At 42.2% G+C, this 22,893-nt stretch overlaps 1 protein-coding gene across 1 annotated transcript in view; it reads left to right on the top strand.

The window, feature by feature from the left end:
- BRIP1 (BRCA1 interacting DNA helicase 1) overlaps positions 1-22,893 on the top strand; it is a 670,966-nt gene that overhangs the window by 322,364 nt on the left and 325,709 nt on the right. The window lies entirely within an intron of this gene.

Below are 22,893 nucleotides of genomic sequence, written 5' to 3'. Positions count from 1 at the left end.
AGCTTGATATGTTGGGTATCAATTTACTCAGCGTAACATTATCTTTCACAATATAAAAAAAAATTTGGGCTAACTTTACTGTTGTCTTATTTTTTTAATTTAAAAAATATTATTTTTTCACAAAAAAGTGCACTCGTAAGACCGCTGCGCAAATACGGTGTGACAAAGTATTGCAACGACCGCCATTTTATTCTCTAGGATGTTAGAAAAAAAATATATAATGTTTGGGGGTTCTAAGTAATTTTCTAGCAAAAAAAACAGTGTTTAAGTTATAAACCCCTAATCTCAGAAAGAGTCTCGATCCTAAAGTGGTTAATCACCACTGGGTTTTTTACTTTTTGCTAACTAAATGAAAAAAGACTGAACATTTTTTTTAAAATGCGTTCTGTTATAAAATTTTGCAAATAAATAATCTTTCTTCATAAATTTAGGTCAAAATGTATTCTGCTACATTTCTTTGGTGAAAATTAACCCAGATCAGTGTATATTATTTAGTCTGTAGGAAAGTAGATAGAGTCCACAAACTATGGTATGTATCTGAAAATTGATCAATCCTGATGTACTGTCGGCCTATCTCATTTCTTGAGGCCCGAAAACGCCAGGACAATACAAATACCCCCCAAATGAGCCATTTTTTTTAGAAAATAGACAGTCCAAGGTATTTAGTAAGAGGCATGGTGAGTTTTTTGTTTTGTTTTTTAACCACTTCAATATAGGGCACTTATACACCTTCCTGCCCAGACCAATTTTCAGCTTGTCACACTTTGAATGACAATTGCTCGGTCATATAACACTGTACCTAAACTAAATTTTTATCATTTTGTTCCCACAAATAGAGCTTTCTTTTGGTGGTATTTGATCACCTCTGGGATTTTTATTTTCTGCTAAACAAATAATAACAAAAAACGACCAAACATTTTGAAAAAAAATGTTTTTTTTTGTTTCTGTTACAAAACTTTGTAAATAAGTACGTTTTCTCCTTCACTGATGGGGCTGCACTGATGGGCACTGATAAGGCGGCACTTATGGGCACTAAAATGGGGCACTGATGGGGCACTGATAGTTGGCACTGGGCACTGAAAGGCGGCATGGATGGGCATTGATAGGCGGCCCGGATGGGCATTGATAGGCGGCGCGGATGGGCTCTGATAGGTGGCATGGATGGGCACTGATAGGTGGCATGGATGGGCACTGATAAGTGGCACTGATGTACACTAATTGATGGTACGGATGGATGCCTATCAGTGCCAAACAGTAATGCCTGCCAATCAGTGATGCCCATTGTGGACACTGTCTGGCATCCATTATGGGCACTGATTGGCATCCATTGTGGGCACTGATTGGCATCCCTGGTGGTCTAGGATGGCATACCTGGTGGTGACATCCCTGGTGGTCCTAGTGCCATCCCTGGTGGTCCAGTGTGGGCATCCTTGGGGGGCTACGCTGATAATCAGCACAGAACCTCCCTGTCAGAGGAGCAGCCGATCGGCTCTCCTCTACTCGCATCTGACAGACGCAAGTGAGGAAAAGCCAATCAATGGCTCTTCCTGTTTACACTGTGATCAGCCATGATTGGACACGGCTGATTATGTGGTAAAGAGTCTCCCTCAGAGACTCTTTACCTAGATCTGTGTTGCGGTGTGTCAGACTGACACATCGCAACAATAATCGCTGCGATGCGCACCCCTGGGGGGCGCGCAGCGGCATGATATACTGGCGACGTCATATGATGTCCGGTCAGGATATTGAAACCACTTTGCCGCCATCATTTTGCTATATGGCGGGCGGCAAGTTGTTAAGTTGTAATTATTTGTCATCATTTTTTGGAAAATGGAGGAATGTAAAAAAAATTAATTAAAAAAAAAATTATATATATATATATATATATATATATATATATATATATATACAGTATCTCACAAAAGTGAGTACACCCCTCACATTTTTATAAATATTTTATTATATCTTTTTATGTGACAACACTGAACAAATGACACTTTGCTGCAATGTAAAGTAGTGAGTGTACAGCTTGTATAACAGTGTAAATTTGCTGTCCCCTCAAAATAATTCAACACACAGCCATTAATGTCTAAACGCCTGGCAACAAAAGTGAGTACACCCCTAAATGAAAATGTCCAAATTGGGCCCAAAGTGTCAATATTATGTGTGGACACAATTATTTTCCAGCACTGCCTTAACCCTCTTGGACATGGAGTTCACCAAAGCTTCACAGGTTGCCACTGGAGTCTTCTTCCACTCTTCAATGATGACATCACGGAACTGGTGGATTTTAGAGACCTTACTTTCCTCTACCTTCCATTTGAGGATGCCCCACAGATGATCAATAGGGTTTAGGTCTGGAGACATGCTTGGCCAGTCCATCACCTTTACCCTCAGCTTCTTTAGCAAGGCAGTGGAGGTGTGTTTGGGGTCATTATGTTTGAATACCGCCTTGCGGCCCAGTCTCCGAAGGGAGGGGATCATGCTCTGCTCCAATATGTCACAGTACATGTTGGCATTCTCGATTCCCTCAATGAACTGTAGCTCCCCAGTGTCGGCAGCACTCATGCAGCTCCAGACCATGACACACTCCCACCACCATGCTTGACTGTAGGCAAGACACACCTGTCTTTGTACTCCTCACCTGGTTGCCGCCACACATGCTTGACACCATCTAAACCAAGTAAGTTTATCTTGGTCTCATCAGACCACATGACATGGTTCCAGTAATCCATGTCCTTAGTCTGCTTGTCTTCAGCAAACCCAAAGTTTGCGGGCTTTCTTGTGCATCATCTTTAGAAGAGCCTTCCTTCTGGGATGACAGCCATGCAGACCAATTTGATGCAGTGTGTGGTCTGAGCACTGACAGGCTGACCCCCCACCCCTTCAACCTCTGCAGCAATGCTGGCAGCACTCATACGTCTATTTCCCAAAGACAACCTCTGGATATGACGCTGAGCATGTGCGCTCAACTTATTTGGTCAACCATGGGGAGGCCTGTTCTGAGTGGAACCTGTCCTGGTAAACCTCTGTATGGTCTTGGCCACCGTGCTGCAGCTCAGTTTCAGCAATCTTATAGCCTAGCCATCTTTATGTAGAGCAACAATTCCTTTTTTCAGATCCTTAGAGCGTTCTTTGCCATGAGGTACCATGTTAAACTTCCAGTGACCAGTATGAGAGAGTGAGAGCGGTAACACCAAATTTAACACACCTGCTCCCTGTTCACACCTGAGACCTTGTAACACTAACGAGCCACATGACACCAGGGAGGGAAAATGGCTAATTGGGCCCAATTTGGACATTTTCACTTAGGGGTGTACTCACTTTTGTTGCCAGCGGTTTAGACATTAATGGCTGTGTGTTGAATTATTTTGAGGGGATAGCAAATTTACACTGTTATACAAACTGTACACTCACTACTTTACATTGTAGCAAAGTGTCATTTCACCAGTGTAGTCACATGAAAAGATATAATAAAATATTTACAAAAATGTGAGGGGTGTACTCACTTTTGTGAGATACTGTATATCCAGCTCTCTTTAGATTAACCACCTAAGCTCTGGAAGATTTTACATTATTCATGACAGCATGACCAGGCCATTTTTTGCTATTCAGCACTGCACTATTTTAACTGGTAATTGAACGGTCATGCAACAATGTACACAAACAAAATTTATATAATTTTCTTTAACACAAATAGAGCTTTGTTTTGGTGATATTTGTTCACCTCTGGGTTTTTTATTTTTTATTATATAACGAAAATAAGAATGAAAATTAAAAAAAAAATCTTTTACTTACTGTTATAAAACATATTGTGAATTTCAGGGGTATAGCACCTCAGGACCACTTGCAAAGCCGTTTCTCTTAAACATAAAGTTGCTTATTTATCTTTCAAAGCAAACAAAACCACACTTTCAGCAGCAACACTGAGCTGATGTATTTTCCATAAAACATAAAACAAAAGTCTGCTTATCTTCAGCACAAATATAAGAAACTTAAAGTTTGTATACAAGATTTACCCCCTGGGTTGGCAGCGTTCAGCTTCAGATATTTGTCAGTTTTCAGCACATAGCCAGGTCTCCTCTCAACTCTACCCACTAGCACTGGGAGCTTCCTGCCTTTTGTGCCGCTTCATGGAGGCTGCTTAACCCAGTAGGGACCGGAGTCCCCGTAGTCAGGAGTGGAGGTCCTTTTCCCACCCAAATGTCAAGCTGGACCTCCAAAATTCCGGGCCCCAAATAATCTACTACTAATGCTGAGAGGACTTCGAGTCTGTCCTCTCATCTACTTGACTATCACAGAATTCCTCACCCATAACGGGAGAGACCCCTAAGTACATAAAACATTTCCCTTAAAGAGACCATAACCCAAATATTGGTGACACATATTGGTGACACATCCTTCGCGTCCTGTACAATATCCAATAAAAAAATTAAATAAATCAAATTTCTTCATAAATTTTAGCCAAAATGTATTCTGCTACATGCCTTTGGTAAAAAAAAAACAATAAGTGTATATAAATTGGTTTGCATGATATTGGTATAGCATCTACAAACTATGGTATATATACTGTGATTTTTTTTCCCCTATACTACTAATAGTGGTGATCAGCGATTTATAATGGGGCTGCGATAATGCAGCAGACAATCTGACACTAACTGACGCTGGGTGGGAACTGACTAACTGCCACTTACATTACATTATAAGTGACACTAATACAGTGGTCAGTACAGTGTCACTGTACTAATGACACTGGCTGGGAAGGGGTTAACATCTTTGGCGATCAAGGGGTTAAATGTGTGCCTAACATTGTGTAATGTGTGTAATATGTGGTGATTTTTTTAATAAAGATCTTTGTTTCTGAACTGAATTTTTTGTACTCAACCAGGGAGACTTTGCGGTTTCTGTGGAAATCAGAAATGCTTACGTCCATGAGTCCATCTTTCTAACATACCAGTAATTTTTACAATTTCCACGGGCTCCCTACTCCACCAGTTTGTGGCCCTGCCCTTCAGGCTCTTCTCTGCTCAATGAATGTTCACCAAACTGCTCTCTTAAGTATTAGCTCAGTTACATTCTTGTGGCTTTGTGGAATACATTGACTATCTCCTGTTGAGGGAACTGTCAGTGAGAGCTCTTTTAGAAATCCTGTCTCTAAATGTCCAGTTGTGAGGTTCGGGTGAATCCTAAACCTTCAGAAATAATTTGAATATTGTTAATTGCTGAATGTTGGATAGTCAACAGCACCACTTCCCTGTATAAAAGTATCTTAATAAGGAGAAAATGATGAGATTTTTAGGTGCCAAGAAAGATCAAAACAAACCAATTTATTAAAATATAACAATTATGTATACATGAAATCATCAGGATATCACACCATACAATAACAATATAGTAGATGAACAGCAGTAATTTCTTGCTCTACATGTTTAGCCATATGATGGCTTCTTCAGGAAATAAGTACTGCATGTATGATCATTATAAGTTGAGAACAATGTATTAGAAACACAAAATCAATCTGTACTATATACCATTTTAATATAAACAATAAACACATCAAATGTTCTCAAGAAGCACAGGACAGGAAACCAAATTTAGTAAACCCCTACCTGATATGATATGTATCCTACCAATAAAAGATTAACGGCTCAAATGTTTAGAGGACATTCACATTTTGGAGATATCTGGTGCACCACAGAGGAGGACATAGAGACTCCAACGGCAATAGACCTGTAAAATGGGAGGATGTTGTTTGAAAGGCCACAACAAGGCATATATGCATTAAGAACAAATTGGAAACTATATACAAACATATGCATATATAGATACATATGGTATAAATTAAACCTACCGATAAAAAACTCGTTATTCAAGAACTGAAGTTATTCATTCCAACAAAAAGAGACTCTCAGTTGTCTCCCAATAGGGACATAGGAAATTCACCAGCTGGTAGTAATCCTAGTTAACAATGAGTAAAAAAATGGGGAGCAGTTCTCAACCAAAAAAGAGAGGATTAAAATAAAGCCAGGCTCGCTCTTTACCTTCACAAGATGGTACTACACATGTCTCTTCCCTGCAATATCAGGCCGCTGCAAAAAATGGCAGGCTAGGGAGTTTTCTTATACCCCCTACACCTCCTTCAGCGTCCACTGGTGCTGGGGGAGGCGCGGGCGCCAAAAAAGGCCACTATGCAAGTTGCGCCGGAAGTGACATCAGGCAAAGGCGCAACAAAACCACGGTGCCATGTTGAAAGATCTGCCCAATGCATTGAGCGGCTTCAGACTAAGAAGCCATTAGTCACTCAACTTGGCCCACACCCCAAAAATTAAGGCAATGGAGCAGAATCCCGTTGCGGGGGCACGCAAAGGCTAGTGGCGCCAACATCAAAGAAATTCCCATGGGGAAACCAACGGTGACACCCTGGGTGGTCACCTATCTCCAGGGAATTAAACCTCTTTATTCACAAATAGCAAAACGCCATCTAGTGGCCAAGCATGGGAAATACAACCCCAGCACAAAAATCACATTATTGATAACATATGAGCCTATTTGGAGAATAGTTAGATGTAAATCCCCTAAAAAGGTGGAAATAACAAATAAAGTAGAGACAAGGGTATCCAAAAGGTTCTGCAATCCTATGCATAATTGAGTTCCAAAAAATATTCATACAAAAAATATATATACAAACATTGCTTAATCTTTTAATACCAGATCAAAAAACTTAATCCTAAATAAGCAAAGTCTTAAAATTCTCCTTAAAACAAAGAACTTCAATAGCTTAAAGAAAGGGTTTATAGCTAATGGACTCATTCAGTCCAGAATCTTTCATAGCTGATAAGGTGTGGATCCATTTGGTTTCATGCTGTAGGAGTAATTTTTCCACGTCACCTCCTCTTTCATGTACAGGTATCTGCTCTAAGGCAAAAAATTTCATTTTAGATAACTAAAAAAACGTACGGGTACCAGGTCATGTGAAAGATGCAATTTCTACAGATACATGATGAATGTTAGTCAGATAATTCTCCCAAATGGAGAGATGTATAAGCCCAATTTCTATGCCGACTGCCAAACTATAGGCGTAGTATATTATATGGAATGCGAGTGCAAAGCCTTTTATGTCGGAAAAAGACTTTTTTTCCACAGCGTCAGAGAGACCATGTCTCTTTGGTCTCAAAAAAGAAAATGGAAACGCCAATTAGCCTTAGAGCATATACCTGTACATGAGAGAGGGGGTGACGTGGCCAAATTACTCCTAGAGCTTGAAACCAAATGTATCCACACCTTATCAGCTATGAAACATCCTGGACTGAATGAGTCCATCAGCTATAAATCCTTTCTTTTAAGCCATTAAAGTTCTCTGTTTTAAGGAGAATTTTAAGACTTTGCTTATTTAGGATCAAGTTTTTTGGTCCGGTATTAAAAGATTATGCAATGTTTGTATATATATTTTTTGGAACTCAATTATGCATAGGCTTGCCGAACCTTTCGGATACCCTTGCCTCTACTTTATTTGTTATTTCCGCCTTTTTAGGGGATTTACATCTATCTATTCTCCAAATAGGCTCATATGTTATTAATAATGTGATTTTTGTGCTGGGGTCGTATTTCCCATGCTTGGCCACTAGATGGTGTTTTGCTATTAGTTAATAAAGAGGTTTCATTGCCTGGAGATAGGTAACCATACGGAAATCCAGGGTGTCACCGTCGGTCTCCGCCTATAGGGATTTCTTTGATGTTGGCGCCACTAGCCACTTGCCTTTGCGTGCCTCCATAGCGGGATTCTGCTCCATTGCCTTAATTTTTGGGGCATGGGCCGAGTTGACTGACTAATGGCTTCTTAGCCTGAAGTCTTTACCTGCTTTGGGCAGATTTTTCAACATGGCGCCGTGGTTTTATTGCGCCTCTGCGTGACGTCACTTCCGGCGTGGCTCGTGCATGCACATTGGACTTTTTTGCCGTCTGCGCCATTGGACTCTGGAGGAGGTGGAAGGAGTATAAGAAGGCTCCCTAGCCTGCCATTTTTTTGCAGCAGCCTGAAATTGAAGGGAAGAGACATGTGTAGTATCATCTTGTGATGGTAAAGAGCGAGTTTGGCTTTATTTTAATCCTCTCTTTTTTGGTTGAAAATGGTGTGGTGTGTACTTTACTGAACTGCTCCCCCCTTTTTTACTCATTGCTTGCTAGGATTACTACCAGCTGATGAATTTCCTATTTCCCTATTGTGAGACAACTAAGAGTCTCTCTTTGTTGGGATGAATGACTTCGGTTCTTGAATAACGAGTTCTTGACCTGGTTTTTACCGGTAGTTTTAATTTATACCATATGTACAGTTGTGCTCATAAGTTTACATACCCTGGCAGAATTTATGATTTTTTGGCCATTTTTCAGAGAATATGAATAACACAAAAACTTCTTTAATTTATGGTTAGTGTTTGGCTGAAGCCATTTATTATCAATCAACTATGTTTACTCTTTTTAAATCATCACAACAGAAATTACCCAAATGACCTGATCAAAAGTTGACATACCTTGGTGATTTTGGCCTGATAACATGCACACAAGTTGACACAAAGGGGTTTGAATGGCTATTAAAGGTAACCATAGTCACCTGCGATCTGTTTGCTTGTAATAAATGTGTGTGTATAAAAGGTCAATGAGTTTCTGGACTCCTGACAGAACCTTGCATCTTTCACCCAGTGCTTCACTGACATTTCTGGATTCTGAGTCATGGAGAAAGCAAAAGAATTGTCAAAGGATCTGTGGGATAAGGTAGTTGAACTGTAAAAAAAACAGGAAAGGGATATAAAAAGATATCAAAGGAATTGAAAATGCAAATCAGCAGTGTTCAAACTCTAACCAAGAAGTGAAAATTGAGGGGTTCTGTTTAAACCAAACCACGGTCAGGTAGACCAACTAAAATTTCAGCCACAACTGCCAGGAAATTGTTCGGGATGCAAAGAAAAACCCACAAATAACTTCAGGTGAAATACAGGACTCTCTGAAAACATGTGGTGTGTTTGGAATGCAAAGAAAAACCCACAAATAACTTCAGGTGAAATACAGGACTCTCTGAAAACATGTGGTGTGGCTGTTTCAAGATGCACAATAAGGAGGCACTTGAAGAAAGATGGGCTGCATTGTTGAGGAGTCATAAGAAAGCCATTACTGCGCAAATGCCACAAAGTATCCCACTTACAATATGTCAAACAGCACAGAGACAAGCCTCAAACCTGGGACAAAGTCATTTGGAGTGATGAGACCAAAATTGAGCTTTTTGGCCACAAGCATAAACGCTTCATTTGGAGAGGAGTCAACAAGGCCTATGATGAAAGGTACACCATTCCTACTGTGAAACACGGAGGTGGATCACTGTTGTTTTGGGGATGTGTGAGCTACACATGCAAAGGAAATTGGGTCAAAATTGATGGCAAGATGAATGCAGTATGTTATCAAAAAATACTGGAGGAACATTTGCATTCATCAGCCAGGAATCTGCGCATGGGACGTACTTGGACATTCCAACATGACAATGATCCAAAACACAAGGCAAAGTCGACCTGTCTTTCGCTACAGCAGAATAAAGTGAAGGTTCTGGAGTAACCTCAATATCATTGAGCCACTCTGGGGAGATATCAAACATGCAGTTAATGCAAGACAGCCCAAGAATTTACAAGAACTGGAGGCTGAGAAGGTAAAGAGCCTCATCCACAAATACCACAAAAGACTTCAAGCTGTCATTGATGTTAAAGGGGGCAATACACAGTATTAAGAACTGGGGTATGTAAACTTTTGATCAGGGTCATTTGGGTAGTTACTGTTGTGATTATGATTTAAAAAGAGTAAACAGTTGATTGATAATAAATGGCTTCAGCCAAACACTAACAATGAGTGAAAAAATGTTTAGTGTTATCATTCAATAGTCTCTGAAAAAGGCCAAGAAATCATACATATTTGATGTGTTTATTGTTTATATTAAAATGGTATATAGTACATATTGATTTTGTATGTTTCTAATACATTGTTCTCAACTTATAATGATCATACATGCAGTACTTATCTCCTGAAGAAGCCATCGTATGGCGAAACATGTAGAACAAGAAATTACTGCTGTTCATCTACTATATGGTTATTGTATGGTGATATCCTGATGATTTTATGTATAATTAAATTTGATATATTTTTATATATTGATTTGTTTTGACCTATTTCTTGACAACTTAAAAATCCCATAATTTTCTCCTTATTAAAATACTTCAGAAATAATTATTGTAGCTGATTTATCACTTGAAATGTCTCAGGCCAGAATTTTCTTTTTGGCTGTTCAATCTCAGTCCAAAAACTGCCTGGCTCTCTGCTTCTGTATTAACCTTGGGACTGATGGTAGCCTGAAAAGTTGGTCCGGTCTCTGGACAGACTAATTTGTTTGATGCAAAGGACCAGTCTATCTTTAGCTCTGGATTTGGGAAAGTCCTTTCTTCCTGTTTTTTTTTTAAAGGTGATGTATACCAGTCTGTTTACTGGGAAGGAGTTCTGGGCACCTTGTCAGTTTAGGGACGTTAGAGAAATTTGATGTATGTCAACAGTTATGGAGGAGCCAGAAGTTTTCCTGCTGCACCTTCTCATTTGTGTACATTCCAGATGTGGACAATTGGCAGGCAGATTTCCACAGCCAGCAGTACCTGGAACCAAAAGAACGGTTCCTGCACCCCCAGGGGTATTCCGGGCTTGTTTTGCAGGTGTGGTATGTTGGATGTGGACCTCATGCCCCCAAGTTTAGCAACAAACTGGAACGGTTTGTAAGCAGATCCAGGGATTCCCTAGTGGAAGCAGTGAGTGCTCTGGTGGCATTAGTACAAGCTTATCTCTGCATTCCACCCCTCAAAGCAATTTTTTGTTTGTTCTGCAGGATTGACATTTCTGGTGATCCTTATTGTCTAGGACCAGCACAGGAAAATGTGGCACGCTAACATGATAAAGCCACTGACCTCTTTAATGGCACTGCCATATTGTCCAGATTTTTTGTTCCAAGGACAGATCCTACTACTCATTTACTGGCTTTAACATCATGACTTTTGAAGCCCAATGTCTAAGAAAAAGGAAAGGAACCCTGTGAACTTCTCTGTGGGACAAATCCTCTCCTTCCTGCAGCTGGGTTTGAGCCTGTGTTTGACTCTCAAGGGTCAGCTTTCTGTTGTTTCCATTTTGTTTCAGAGACCATAAGCCATCTGTGCCTCATTGGGGAGATATACCTTTACTTTCTGTCCCATAGCCAAAACAGGAAGTGATGGGAAATTCCTGCAAATTAAGGGAATCCATTAGGGCCCCTCAGGTCACCAGAACTAGTGTCCCCATTGGAAGATTTCCCCTCTATTGCTGTTCTGGGGGACAACCCAAAATTAGGGATTTTCTTTTACTTTCACTTTTGATGATAACTATAAAGAGGACAAATAGTGGGGGCCCAGACAGCAATAAAAAGCTGACAGGTGTTCTAATCCCATTCCATTCTATCAACAAAAATTTTTTTTTGCCTTTAGTTATATTTTAACTAGGATCGTAGGGACCTATTTATAAACAGTTCAATTTTAAAATGTCAACCTTTTCATAGAAAATATTGATTCTAGCGCTTTTAATTAAACTCATTGCTGAAATCAACTAATCTCTTGGAGTGTCTGGGTCTTGTCCTGTAACGAGTCCATCCAGCACCACACCCTTTTGCTTCCTTTGGCGGGAGTGCACGGCTAACGATGACTCCAACAAAAAATAGAAGAAACCCAGCACTCAAACAGTCCTCAAGATTTTAGTGAGGTAATTTTGCTAGAGTGATCTGAAAATATGCTGAGTTAGCCATAACGCACCAACGCTTTGTGGCCACAGCAGCCCCTTACTCAAGGTGACAGACCACCTTGGGAAAGGGGTCTGCCGTGACCCTGAAACATTGGTCTATTATTAAGTCCTACACAGGTGAGACATGTTATAGAGGCCTTCCTGATGAGTGGAAAGCCAGCTGAAGCCATTTTGTGATCATTTGTTTTGTGATTCAATGTATTTGTGTGCAGTCCTGGGAAACATTTGTGGCTATATGGATTGGCTTACCCTGCTTAATCCTAGGTTGTTTTTACATTAAATCTGTTTTATTAATATTCAGAAAAGTACAAAGAGAGAACAGAAGATCAAATCCCAGACAAGTTACAGTATACATAAAGGTTTTAAATCTATTTTTATTCAAGTTTTAAAAAAGAAAACATATAAACATATACAAATTGGTTGCTTAGTTTGTACAGGTATAACAGCAAGTACATCAGATAGTCAGAGTGAGTAACCGTCATGACACGTACATGGGATACAAATATCACTTTCCTCCTGCCGAGAGGTAGGCTTCGGTTGGAGTAGTAAATAAGGAAAAGGCCTGCAGAAACAGATAATTATTAACCAGGGGCTACATTTATTCCTCGATTCTATGATGTAATGGCTAGAACTAATCAATAATCACTGGGCAATATTCATTTCCTCCATTCACCTACTCCAGACTTTATCAACTTTCAGCTGGCAACCTCTATTGGCATAGGTATATTTATATAACGGAAGACTGTCATTAACCAGACGTTTCCACTGAGCGCTTGAAGGGGGATAGGATTTTTTCCATTGAAGTGCTATGATTTTCCTAGCATAGAATAAAAGCAACCCGATCATCGTGCGTTTAGCTATAGTGGGAACTAGGTTTTTTATTAGGCCCAGCATGCAGATCTCCATTGACAGTGGTAGATTAGTCGATGCAATCTTATTGATTAGAGCAAGAACCTCCCCCCAGAATTGTTGTATCTTTGGGCAATGCCAGAAAATGTGAGAAAAATCTCCTGGGGTGGAGCCACATCTCCAACACTCAGGAGAGTGGGCGGAATTCATCAAATGAAGTCTGTGTGGGGTAAAATACGCCCGATGTACTATTTTGAATTGCACTAGTCTGTCGCGTATAGAAACTAGCGACCTAAAGGGAAAGTCCCAAACATCATCCCAATCGTCGCTATCCAAAGCGGGAATATCACGCTGCCAACGGGACAAAAGGCCGTCCAGCGGTGGGAGAGACACATAGACCAGATGCGCATATAGGCGCGATGTAAGTTTCTTAGTGCAACCAGATCTAAGTGTGTTCTCCAACTTAGACTGAGTTAGAATACAGGAGGAACGTGGGAATTGAGCTTCAAATGCGTGCAAAAGTTGAAAATAGCGGAACTGGTAATGTTGCGGTAGGTTATACTGAGAGGAAAGCTGGGGGAAGGAAAGCAGTGAGGTGTGAGACACCACTTGTGAGATTAGTTTTATACCGTATCTGGTCCATGCCTGAGGGTCTATAAATTTATGGAAATGTGGTAAGTTAGGGTTTAACCATAAGGGGGCATTAGGGGAAATTTCAGTCTGAGTGTATTTTTCGATGACTAGACCCATTCTCCAGGCCCGCAGGGTAGTAAGCATGGAAGGGGTTAATAAGTATGGGGCACATGGGCCTCTATAGATTAAATATCGAAGAGATTCCCAGGAGCCCACCACCGTGGCCTCCAAAGCGGAGGCCGCGTTGGTTTTATCGGGGTTTAACCACCAGGCCACTGTCACAAGCTGTGTCGCCAAGAAATATTTATAGCAATCCGGAAAAGCCATGCCACCCTGTGCCAGTGGCCTCATCAATGTCGACAGCTTGTATCTGGGTGGTGAGGGGCCCCAGAGAAACTCCAAGAAACGTTGGTTTAATTTAGTGAAAAAGGATTTAGGGATCCACTGCGGAGAATGGCGGAGTAGATAAATGAATTTGGGAATGACCTTCATTTTGAGCAAATTAACCCTTCCCCAAACCGACGGGGGCAGATTATTCCATGCCTTAAGTTTGGCTTTCATGTCCCCCACCACCGGCTCTAAATTTAGTTTAAGGAAATCTGAGGCTTGAGCGGAGACATGGACCCCCAGGTATTTAAAAGTGTCAACCCATTTCAATGGGCTGTCTGGGGAGGATGTGGCTTTTGCTGCCTGATCTATTGGAAATAAAGTAGATTTTGACCAATTAACCCGAAGGCCCGTTACTGTGGAGAATGTATTGAGGAGTGACAATGCACCCTGAAGTGATGGACCCGCGTCCCCAAGAAACAGGACCATATTGTCCGCATACAGGGCTACCCTCTCCTCCAGCATGCCAATACGAAACCCCTTAATGTGAGGCGATGTGCGAAGGGCCTCTGCAACCGGCTCCATGGCTAAAGCAAATAAAGCCGGGGAGAGAGGGCAACCCTGTCTGGTTCCCCGGAAAAGTCGAAATGGAGTTGAGAGTCTAGAACCCAGGCGTATCGATGAAGTAGGACACCTATAGATCACCTGCAACCATGATATAAACCGTAGTGGAAAACCCATTCTACGTAGGGTCTCCCACAAAAAGGGCCACTCTACTGTATCAAACGCCTTTTCTATATCTAATAGGGCTATGGCCCTTGTACCAGAGTTGTTATGTTGGGCATGGATGTTGGTGAAGAGTCTCCTAAGGTTGACATCAGTGGACCTTTTGGGCATAAATCCTGTTTGGTCAGGGTCAATAACCGTAGGTAGCAGTGGGTATAAACGGGTAGCCAACAATTTGGTTAAAATTTTGAAATCATTGTTTAATAAAGCAATTGGTCTATATGAGGCACATAACTCTGGATCCTTGGGGTCCTTATGGATCAGAGTAAGATAAGCCTGATACATTGAAGGGGGCAGATCACCTTTGGACAGACAGACAGTATACAATTGAGCTAATGTGGGTGCTAATAGTGCTGCATGTGCTCTATAGAAATCTATTGGTAGGCCATCAGGCCCTGGCGCCTTTCCTATGGGGAAGGACCGTATGACATTTAAAACCTTTGATGCCGTGAATGGACATACCAATGACTCCCGCTCCTCGTCCGACAACCAGCCAAGTGCCAACGGATCTAAGAGATTTTGCAACGACTCGGGCTGGAAGTCAGGGGGAAGGGCAAAGGTATAGAGCGTTTCATAAAAGGCATTAAACATTTGTAGAATTTCTAACTGAGAAGTCGCCGTGTCCCCAGCTGGAGACCGCAGACTAGAAACCACTGTAAATGGATGTTCATGCTGCGCCAGCATAGCCAGGAAACGACCATTTTTGTCTCCCTGCTCAAAGAACCGCTGCCTTCCTTTATGCATATCCAATCGCGTAACCTCCGTCAAATGTAAATTTAGTGAACTCTGAGCGGCACTTAGTGCATCAAAGTGAGCTATTGTGGGGTCTGCGCTATAGGTTACTGTTTGATCCTCTACTATCTGTTGTAGCCTATGGGTTTCCTGGCCTTGCTGCCTCTTGACACTCGCAATAATTGAAATATATTGCCCTCTAGTATAGGCCTTAAATGTATCCCAAACTATCTGTGGAGATGAAGAGCCTTCATTAAGATCCCAAAACTCCGCTAATCTAGGTGGAATAATGTCAGCCACCTCAGGGTGAGAAATCCACTGTGCCCCCAGCCTCCACAAGGCCGCGTCACGATATGCGGGCGAACGAAACTCGATTACCAATGGGCTATGATCGGACAGCCCACTAGGTAAGTACTTGGCTTCTATTACGTCTGTCAGCAGAGCCGGGTTAGAGAAAGCCAAATCAATTCGTGAAGCAGTCTTGTGGGAGGCCGAGAAGCATGAGTATGCTCTAGTGGCCGGGTGTTTCCATCTCCATATCTCCTGCAGCCCCATTGCCTGGGCCCAAGTAGATAGTTCAGAACCGTAGTTCTTAGATGGGACAGGTCTATCCAAGTCTGGGGAGATGGTAGAGTTAAAGTCACCTATCACTAGTAATTTCCCCGGACAAAAGGGAGCAGCTTTTTCCAAGACCTTATATAGCAAATCATGTGTAAAGGGTGGGGGGATATAAATATTTATAATTATGTATCGTTGAGACCAGTGTGTAAGCACCACAATTGCAAACTTGCCCTGGGGGTCCGTACGCACATCCTCAACCATACAGGAAAATTTCTTATGTATTAGAATTGAGACCCCTCTAGCATAAGAGGAGTAGGTAGCATGGATGGCCCTCTGGATCCAGGGTTTTTTAAGGGTTAGAACCTTGCTGCCTGTGAGGTGAGTTTCCTGTAAAAGAATAAGATGTGGGGAGTGGATTTTTAAATATCTTGTCAGCAATGCCCGTTTGAATCTGGAATTGAGGCCTCTGACGTTCCATGAGAGGACGGAAAACTTTTCAGCTAGGGGGGTAGCCATGTAGGTTTAAGGAGCCATGACCAAAGAAGTTGACGGGAGGAACACAATTTAGGGTGACTCACAGGCAGCAAAATCTCTAGATTATACCAACGTGTACCAGCAGTGTTAAATCTTTGAAGCAACTTTATACAAACTAAAACAACAACAAAAAACAAAAAATACCCAAGCACTAAGTGCTTATCCTACTAAGTCCCATCTCCTCTCCAGAAAAAAAAAAAAAAAAGAAAAAACGGAGAGGAGAGTTGGGAATAGTTTTACCCAAAAAAAGGAAGAAAAAACAAAAACTACAACTACAGATTGTAGATATGCCCCTAAGAGGGGATATCACGCTACAATGTGTCCAAGCACCTTGCGACTGGGTGGGTGTGGGTATTGACCCTGGACCCATCCACCACTAGGATGAGGAAAAAATTAAAAAATTTGAGGAAAAAAAAAAAAAGGGAGGGGGGGGGGGTTCAGATAGGTCAAAGTGAAAGTGAAGGATTTGGGATGTGGCTTGACTCTCGGTGTAGAGGCAATCCATATCCGAGAGGCTGAGCAGTCCGACTCCAGGTAAAGTGCATTCATTAAATCCAAAAAACACACAAAAAAAAAAAAAAAAAAAACCTCCAAAAAGCCCCCCAAAAAAAAGAAGAAGAAAAAAAAAAAAAAGGAGCACAAAATGGGCCTGTACAGAGGACCTATAATGGTAAAAATATTACCCACATTACATGTATCACCCACGGCCATCTAGCCAGGATGTAGCGGCCTCCGGAACAGCAAAAAAGTGTACAACGGTCACCATCTACAACTCGGAGCTTGCTGGGATATAGTAGGCTGAACTTGAGGCCCTTGTCTTTTAGGCGTCTTCTGACCTCAGTAAAGGCCCGGCGTCGCTGCTGAACCTCAGGAGAATAATCAGGAAACAACATAATTTTTGCGTTATTGAACCGCAGTTCTTGTTTATCTCTAGCTGCTGCCAGTATCCTGTCTCTGTCCCTGAAATTCAAAAGCCTTAGTAGAAACGGCCTGGGGGGGTTGCCAGGGATTGGAGGGGTTGGCGGGATTCTGTGTGCCCTTTCTACCACAAATGTAGGAGACATGGCAGGTAGATCCAACAATGAAATGAGGAAGGATTCCGCAAATTCAGCGGGTTTATTACCTTCTGTTTTTTCAGGAAGACCTATAATCCTTAAGTTGTTTCTCCTCATGCGATTTTCTGTGTCCACCGACTTCTCCTGCAGAGCCTTTACCTGCAGTTGCAGTGCACGAAGGTCCCTGGAATCTGCTCTGGTGTCATCCTCTAGCTGTGAAATCCGGCCCTCAGCCTCTGCAAAGCGGGATCTAAATTTGTCCATATCATGCCGGACTAGGCTGATGTCAGAAACCAAATGATCTATTTTGACCATTACTTGGTCGTTCCCTGCTTTGATTGCTGCCAGCAGCTCGGCATGAGAGGCTGCAGATGAGGAGGCAGGGTCAGGGAGCGTCTGTGTGCCGACCGACATATTCCCTGCAGAGAGCCTCGTGGGTAAGATGGCGGCGGCGGGCTTAGCGGTGCTGGAAGCAGAGGAAGCAGAGGAGGACTGGAGCTTGCCCGGAGATATGGTAGGACCCCGCAGTGCACCGAGAGCCTTTTTGGACCCCAGGGTGCCTAAGTACAGCCGAGTCTCAAGAGAATCGGCGCTGAAAGTCAGCGCTGAAAGGTGTTCAGGATGGATGTTGGAGCGGAGCTCAGCCTGCACACGTCCTCTCGCTCTCTCTTACATCCCGGAAGTCATCGTCTGTCATACATAAAGGTTTACAATAAAAATAGAGCCATAGGTGGTCACCATAAAATATACATTTGTATACAGAAAGATCAGCAAATAGTCTGCGCAGCAAATATTGCCTTCACATAGGCCCAGGCAGAAATATTGGGGGGGAGAGGTCTCCATCCCCAGCTATGGGTGTGCAAGGCCCAGGCAGAGAGATCAAAATGATTACCAACAAACTCACAAAACTGCATAAGGTGGCCCTAGATGTGTCCCGGGAAGAATGTAAACCTCCATATTAATCAAAGGAAAAGATGGATAAAATCATAGATTAGGGAAAGGGTACATTCCAACAGAGAGGCGGGGGAGGGTACAGAGGAGAGAGAGAAAAAAAGAAAAGGGGTAATTGTATAGATCAGGCGTCTCCAAACTGTGGCCCGAGGGCCGGATGTGGCCCTTTGCCAGCCTTTATCTGGCCCTTGGAGTACTATTCCTGCCAATGATGTGAAGCAATATTCCTCCTACTGACACCAACAGTGGGGCACTATATCTTCCACTGATACCGATGATGAGATAATATTACTCCCAATAATACCGATGATGGGGCATTACTCCTCCTCCTACTGTCAGGGCTGAGCTCAGCCCTTCCTTCTCCAAGCTGGCCGCTCAGCTGTCGGCTAATTGCCAGCTCCTATCTCTCCACATTGACTCACCTGTTGATGATATCCTGCTTGTCAGTCCTGCCTACTTAAGCTGTCCAGCCCAGATGATCTCTGCCTTCGCCTTAGTCACATCTCTAGAGACGTTTTCCTGTGTTCCTGTTAAAGACTTGCTTGGCTGACATTCCTTCTGGCTCCAGATCCTGCTTGCTCTTCTACTACGCTCATCTCTGGCTCCCTGACGTTTTGGCTTGTCTGACTATCCGTTCCGGTTTCTGGACTCTGGCTATGTTTTGACTACGTTTACTCTGTTTACCTTTTTTTATTACTATTAACAATGTGATTAAGGCTTCATGTACACGGGACGTTGTTCAACCTCTCCTGAACGATTTAACTTGACAGCTAGAAACCGGCGTCTAAAAACATCCATGCCGCGTTTAGTCGCATTGAGCCGCGTTTGTAAACAAATGTGGCTAAACGCGAGTTATCGCGTTTAGCCGTGCTTAGTGTTTAAAATGCCTCTAAACATAGCTTCTGAACGCATTTTTTTTTGGTTCTAAAAAAGCCTCTAAACGCAACTGCCTACAAACAACTATAAACAAACCTATGTACATGTACTGATAAGATAACATAGAGTAGAATTCAGGAGCAGTTGAAAAAAATGCCCAACTGCTCCTAAATGTCCGTTTACCAGCAGCAGTGTACATGAGGCCTTAACTGTACCTCTGTCTCAGTCTGATTCATGGTTTCTGACACCTACTGATCACAAACCCTGAGGCCATGTTTACTCTCACTGATGCTGGGCCCGAGACATTTTTCACTGGCCACAATCTGGCCCCCCTAAAGTCTCTGGTATAGATAAAGACCCCTGGTATAGATAAAAACACAAAAGTAGGGTGGTGTCCACAACACACACGCACACCCCCTTCCCCCATATCCACACACTTAGGGTAGTCTAGTCAGGGCTAGTGATTTGGAGTTTGTTAGGGATCTTGTCATTCACATGTTTATGATATATTTTGTAGTATTTTATCCCAAAAGTGGATAATGAAAGGGCGTGAGCTCCCATCTGTGTGACATTCAACCAGGGAATGTCAAACCTCTCCAACTCATATTTGGAATAGAAGGATTCGTATCATACGAGTAGTAAGGCAGCGATTCCAGTAGGAAAGGGGCGTATAGTTATGCACCTGTGCTGTGGAGGAGATTGCTATTTTGTGTAAATGCCAGTATTTTCTCTCAAGTGCTCAGGGGTAAGGTTCAGCTTTACATCTCATCCCCTTTTGGGGGTAGACCTGCTGAAGCAATAATTGATACAGGGTAGACATTGTGTGATCCGGTTTATCCTTCCAAAGGAGAAACTTTTTTAATCTGTTGGACGTCCTTACTACTTGTGAGGGGGTCCAAGTAATGGACAAATTAGGAGTACTCCATCCATGCAGATTGGTTATTATGACAGGAGGGTAGAAGATGTGAAATAATGAACAGCTTGACCCCCCCCCAAGGATTTGGTCAAGTTGAGGCCGATTCCCTCTCTGCCAAATTAAGGAAGAAGATTAAGCTATAGCTGGGGTGAGCACAAGGTTATCAAAGAATGGTATTACAGGGCTAGGCCTTGTGGAGAGAAGCTCCTTGGCCAATTGGTATCCCACAAACACAACAAAAGGGTAACAGGTCCTATTAAGGTGTATCCACATTGAGGTATTAACTATAGTCACCCTTATGCCACTCACCACAGTTGGGTGTTGTCACCGTAGCCAGTCAATCTAGGCATGTAAAAAAGGCCCAGGTAAAGACTACCCAGGAAAAAGCGACTGCTATTGCAATAAAGGGTCATATTCGGGACTAGTTGTTTAGTATAAAGATTTTATTTATTTTCAAAAGATGAAAGCTAAAAGCATACACAAGGTCTGAATAAATTCATAACAACTTCACCGGTGCAACATCAGTATTAAAAGCCACAGCAGTGGTGGAAAATGAGAATGGACAATGGTCAAAAGGACACACAAAAACATTCACAAAAACATCTGGACGCCAAAAATCAAACACATGAGGATTGTCTGGCGAAAATTTGCTGGAAAAAATTTAAAAATAAAATTCCTATGAATATTATAGACAATCAATATGTGTATGGCCCCCAGGGAACTGGATTAATTTGTCAGGCTAGCCAATGCTGTGAGGATGCAGGCTAATTAATGCTAAGTTCATTACTTGGTGAGCATATTTTGATAGAGCTGGACTTAAGTAATGACAATATTGTCCTTATGGGTGCTTAGGGTAACACTGCATCTATATTTGGGTCTGGTAAATGTGAATTAATAGATGGAAATATATCCTGATAATAGGAACTCTTATATTCTCAGAATTCAAGGTAGATTCACTACTGGTGTATGGATCACATATAGGGCAATATACTGTCCGTTATAGGCCAGACATTGGAAAAGATGAATCATGTAGTCATTACTTCAGAGTTGGTACCCAGTTTTCTCATAAGGTGCTTCCCAATACTTAGACTCAGTATTCTTCAGCAATATAATGGAGGCCTAGGTATATGGTGTTCCCTGTATTCCTGCGTTCATTAGCAGAGTAGACACAGCCTGCTGTGGCCGATCAGGCAATAAATAAAGGCTGGTTACTGAGTGGGAATGTATATTCATGGAGAGCCGCTGTTGTATTCAGGCAGGGAATCCAACAGTTCATCTAACAAATACCAGGCAACAATTCAGAGAAAATGACTAAACTCAGCTGTTCCTGTAGATAGCATTTGAAGATAAAAATTTGTACATTGCCGCATCCTGCAGTATTCAAATATTTGTCGATCGCTGCTGTGTTGATACTGAGCCACTGTTAGGCATCAATGACAGTCCATGGCAGTCTATATCAAGGAGTGCCAGGAGTCAGCAGCTTCTGCAGTAAGGTAATCCGCGGTGGCCGCCGTCCGGATCCAGTTACGGGCTGTTTCACCTGCTGTTCCTAGTCCTTGTTGGAGCGGGGCATGGTTTTGGAATTGGTATCCCACACCTGTAGAGTAGCCGCCGCCAGCATTGGTAAAAGTTGTCCAGCAGGTCTTGCTGCAGGAGGCGTACATAAAAGAGAAGTTGGAATAGAAGAAACAAGGCCTTCCTCAAGAGTAACCCACTGTTTGTGGGGCCCATTATGAACACAATCTATGATGGGTGGAGACAGTACGATTTTAGCAACCCTAGATATTTTTTTTTTTTTTTTTTTGACATGAGAAAAGTTTGCTGCATTGATTTGAGCTATTAGCCTTGATGGTGGATAACTCGTAATGGCTTGTAAGGTATATAACAACTAAAGAATAATGTCTGTTTTAATGATTTTTATGTGTCTTAGCTATGAGAAATTTAGTTTGTCATAGGTTTGTAAGCAGTTGCAGACAAAGTATACTTGTGGCTCATCATTCACTTCTACTAATATCTGCAGGTTATTAGGGATGAATAGGCCAACATATTTAATGGCTTTAGCCTACCAGTGGAAAGAGAAATTAAATTGAATAGAGAAAGCTCAGTAGGATGTAGAGAAAAATTTCGGACCTCTTAACCTAAGTGACCTTAAAGCTACTACTAAACTCTTTGAATTCTCTAATAAAAGATGGAAGAGAAGTATGCGGGGAATGCTGTGTAAGGGGCCTTTCTTGTCACCATCTTTATAAAGACTATGTCTGAGACAGGGCTAGGCGATTGGCCCCCCTGGTCATGGGAGGGGTGCTAAAAATACTTTCTTTGAAGGGAGAAGGGGATATTGAAGGCTAACCCAGGTGGAAGGATCCTAGCGACATCAGTGGTTGTCATAGTGTCGCAGTCGGGGCAAGGATCTTCCATGGTCAGGATCAATAGAGAATCAATGCATAATGCAGTCTGTTCGTGCTCTTAGGTGTTTTCCCCTTCCTTGGCTTTTGTCCAATTAAAGGAAAGAATCCCATTCCTCAAGGAAAGTGTCAACACATGCAATGCTCAGCACTGATGCGAATTCACTTCCATGTCCTGGCCACGACCCCCAACTGTGTGGTTTTTTGAAGAAAACCCACCATGGTAGCCCTGAACCAATGCATTTATAATTCAACATAAAGTGTCCATGTTCCTTCTAAATGCTCTGTGCTCAAAAATATAAAGGTGGTCCAGTGCAAAAAAAAAAAAAAAAGCTCCTCAAAAAAAGGCCTTTTACCAGCAGGAGTGATCTCAAGTTATAGAGAGCATATGCACTTTCTCTCCCAAGGATGGCCGACACTCTCA

This window comes from Aquarana catesbeiana, linkage group LG02 (assembly GCF_042186555.1).
Source record: "Aquarana catesbeiana isolate 2022-GZ linkage group LG02, ASM4218655v1, whole genome shotgun sequence".
Taxonomy (NCBI): domain Eukaryota; kingdom Metazoa; phylum Chordata; class Amphibia; order Anura; family Ranidae; genus Aquarana; species Aquarana catesbeiana.
The sequence above is the reverse complement of the archived record's forward strand: the minus strand, read 5'-3'. Positions and strand labels throughout refer to the sequence as shown.